The sequence below is a fragment of the Myotis brandtii genome, unplaced genomic scaffold (assembly GCF_000412655.1).
Source record: "Myotis brandtii unplaced genomic scaffold, ASM41265v1 scaffold317, whole genome shotgun sequence".
NCBI classification, from domain to species: domain Eukaryota; kingdom Metazoa; phylum Chordata; class Mammalia; order Chiroptera; family Vespertilionidae; genus Myotis; species Myotis brandtii.
The window spans coordinates 431,531-435,625 of NW_005362155.1; the positions used below are offsets into that span (position 1 = coordinate 431,531).

The window sequence follows — 4,095 nt, forward strand, 5'->3', positions numbered from 1 at the left end:
GCAGGCCGCCTGGAGCCACAGCTCAACGGGACCAGCTGCGCCTGCCGCCCAGGCCGCAACCTCGCTCATTTCTTTTTATTGCAATTATATGGGTGTACCATAGTTGTTGTGTTTTTTTTAATCCATTCACCTATTAAAGGACATATTGGTTGCCCCCAAGTTTTTGGCAATTATGAATAAAACTGCTATTCATATTCATGTGCAGGTTTGTGTGTGGACATGTTTTCAACTCATTTGGGTAATTACCAAGGAATGCTACTTCTGGATCCTACGGGAAGACATGCTCAGCTTTGTGAGAAGCTGTCTTCCCAAGTGGACTGGACCGTGCGGCCACCAGCAGTGACAGAGATTCCGGCTGCCCACATCCTCGCCAGCATCCTCGCCAGCCATTCTAATAGGTGTGTGGTGGTATCTCATTGTTGTGTTAATTAGCTTTTCTCTAATGACATATGATGTTGAGCATTTTAAAATGCTTGTTTGACATTTGTGTATCATCTTCAGTGAGGTGTCTGTTCAGATCTTTTGTCCATTTTTTAACTGGGTTGTTCATTTGCTTATTGTTGAGTTTTAAGAGTTTTTTTTGTATACTTTGGATAACAGTCCTTTGTCAGGTAAACAGTTTCTATCACATCAGATGTTTTCTTGTAAATATTTTTCTCCCATTCTATTATGGCTTGTCTTCTCATTCTCTCTCTCTCTATTTTTTTTTAATCCTCACTCGAGAATATTTTTTTCATTGATTTTTAGAGAGAGTGAAAGGGAGAGGGAGAGACAGAGAGAAACACCAATGTGAGAGAGACACATCAATTGGTTGCCTCCCGCCAGGAACCTGCAACCAAGGTACGTGCCCTGGACCAGAATTGAACCCAGGAACCCTCAGTCCACAGGAAGAGGCTCTATCCACTGAGCCAAACTGGCTAGGGTGCCTTCTCATTCTCTTAAGCATGTCTTTTGCAGAGCAGGAGTTTTAAATTTAATTCCTTTTTCTGAACAAATGTTTTGTTTTTCTTGGGTTTAATAACTTTGTAAAGGGAAAGGCTTGTTTTTCTATGTCTTTATGGCTAATTCAACCCACATTCTCTCCAAGTTGTACATAAATCTCTCGAAAGTTCAAATACATTAGGTATTCTATCAATTTCATCTCCTTGAGGAAGTCTTTTCTAGAACCTTCTGACTTATTCCAGTGTGAATTGCCGGCCCTCCAGGTCTGTTGTCCAGAGATGCTGCTCTGGGATCCCTTCACCATCACCGTCACTTCTCTCTTGTGTTGGCTTCCCCCGTTTCTTTGTTTTTCCTTTGTTTTTAGTGGAGCCATTCTCCAGTAGCTTTCTTAAGAAAGAGATACAATTTTTGAGCCCACGTAAATCTGAGAAGACCTTTTTCCTACCCTTGATTGATCCATGGGTTGGCCAAGTATGTAATCCTAGGCTGAAATTAATTTTCTTTTATACTTTTTAATACAGCTCCCGGATGTTCTGGTTTCTAAGACTGTGGTTGAGAAGTCTGATGACATTTTTATTCTTGACCCTTTGTAGAATCTCGTGGCTGTCCTTGTTCTGACGTTCACTGATGACTGGTCTTGTATGGGTCTGCTGACACGTAGTGGGCCCTTTCAGTCTGAACATTCAGGTTCCTTCTGATAAACGTCTGAAATGCTTCCTTGTCTATTTCCTCTCCATTGTTTTCTCCGTTCTCCTTCTGGAACTCCTTTGTTGAGGTGTGAGGTTCCTGTGCTGGTCTCCTAACTTTCTTACTCTTTCTTTCCTACCCCCACAGCGTGGCAGCCATGAAGCCCCACGGGTTCTCCTTTCAAGACAGAACTTTGTCACTCAGCTCTGAGGAGTGTGGTTGACCAACAGCTTTTGAGACCCACTACAGCCTTGCAACCAAGACCAAGGTCTTCTTGGGCAGTGCCAGCCAATGACTGAGCACAGTGGGGACACAGGGCCTGGCCATTTCTGCCCAATGTGGGCTCCTCTAAGGGACAGTCTTTGCTCTGGAGACCCCACTGGGTTGGCCAAGACTTTGTTGATCTTCATCAAAGTGAGGCTCTCCCTCCTTTGTTTGTTCCACAGGTGTCAGAGGGTCTGAAGACTCTCCCTGCCAATCCTGTTTCCTCCTCTTTTATTTTCACAGGCATCGTCCTCCCACCCCAGGACTCCTAGTGTCATCTCAGCAACCGTTTACTAGAGGATCCAAATGGACACGTCTTTTATTTTTTTGCTCTACTTTATGGAAAACTTCCTCAACTTTATCTTCTAATTCAGGGTCAGCATTTTTTTTTTTTCCTTAAAGGGCCGAATGGTAAATATTTTAGGCCTTGCAGGCCATGTGGTCTCTGTCACAACTACTCAACTCTACCAATGTGAAAGCAGCCATTGAAGGACATAAACAAATGGGTGTAGAGAGCCAAGATGGTGGCGTAGGTAAATGCTGGTACCTGCTGCCTCCCACAACCACATCAAAATTGCAAGTAAAATACAGAACAACCATTATTCAGAACTGCCTAATATCTGGCTGAATGGAAGTCCTACAAGTAGAGAAGTAAAGAAAGTACATTGAGACTGGTAGGAAAGGTGGAGCGTGGAACGGGCTGGGCCTATACCAACATATGGCATTTTTTTCAATCGGGAAGGATATCCCCACTGCAGAAACAAAGGGGTCCCAGCCCCACACCATACTCCCAGCCAAGAGTTCCAGATCTGGGAAGAGAAGTCCCATAACCTCAGGCTGTAAAAACCAGCAGGGACTGTGGCTGAGTGACACAGAGGCTGCTGGAGACCCAGGCAGTCCCTCTGAAAAGGACTGGTGCCCAGATTTACTTGGATTCAATCCCTCTGGGCTCCAATGCTGGGGCAATGGCTCGGGGTGGGGGGTGGGGGGTTCCCAAGGACATACAGGAGGAACTAGATTATGTGGCATTAGAGCAAGAACTCAGGGGCAGCTTTCTCCCAGACAGGGGTGCTCATAGGGGTCATGGTTACTATGCTGACACCTTCTCCATCGCAGAGCTGACTGATAGCCATATCTGAGTCTTCGTCAGCATGGCTCACTCTGTTCTTCCACCTTGGTGATTCCCTGAGACTCCACCCCAACCAATTTGCAGCCCCACCAAAGTTGTTTGCAGTGGCTTTTCCATATGATTCATGGTTACTATGCTGACACCTTCCCCATCGCAGAGCTGACTGACAGCCATATCTGAGTCTTCGTTAGCATGGCTCACTCTGTTCATTCCACCTTGGTGATTCTCTGAGACTCCACCCCAACCAATTTGCAGCCCCACCAAAGTTGTTTGCAGTGGCTTTTCCATATGAATGGCCTGTCCTGACTCAGGCTTCAGACATGTCTAAAACCTCTCAAACAAGCAGCAGTTGGTATCAGTGTGCCCCATATGTACCAGTAAAAATAAGAGGCCCAAGACCCAGCACTAGCGCCAGCCTGCCTTGCTTCACAGCTTGGCCTGGCCTGGCCACTTTTAAGCCTAATACAAGAGCAGCCATCTATAGATTGCTCTGTAGCTGCTGCCGGGTGATCCCAGGCAATGGCTAACTTTGCACTACCTAGGAGGCTCCAGAGCCAGTGCACCGGTGGACAACTTCAGACCATACCAGATTACAACTCTACACATCCACAAGCGACACACTAAAGGACAGACTAAGTGAGTACCAAAACCCCACCAAAGCAAGTCCTGCTCCATGGGGGTGTCTCCTGCACAGCAGCTCCCCCACTGTAGTTGCAGCTGGTCCTCACAGCCAATTGGCCTCGAAGTCAATTCCCCTCAGTTACACCAACAGCAGTCAAGGCTCAAATACAACAAAACTGTGCACACAGCCCACACGGGGATGCACCTAGAAAGATATCTCCACTGCAGAGGCCTCCTCAGGTGCCCACCTCAGGTGACGGGGGTGGGGGGAGGTCTGAGCCACTGGGCCCTATAGGGCACCTACTACACAAGGCCATTCTACCAATTCCAGGAGACATACAGCTCTATCTAATATATAGAAAGAAACACAGGGAAGCAGCCAAAATGTGGAGACAAAGAAACATGTCACAAATGAAAGGAATGGAAGAAAGCAAACTACTGGATACAGAGCT

The 4,095-nt window shown here is 46.5% G+C and overlaps 1 protein-coding gene across 1 annotated transcript in view; it reads right to left on the reverse strand.

Moving 5' to 3' along the window:
* Positions 1 to 4,095, reverse strand: part of SBK1 (SH3 domain binding kinase 1) — a 60,510-nt gene that overhangs the window by 35,812 nt on the left and 20,603 nt on the right. The window lies entirely within an intron of this gene.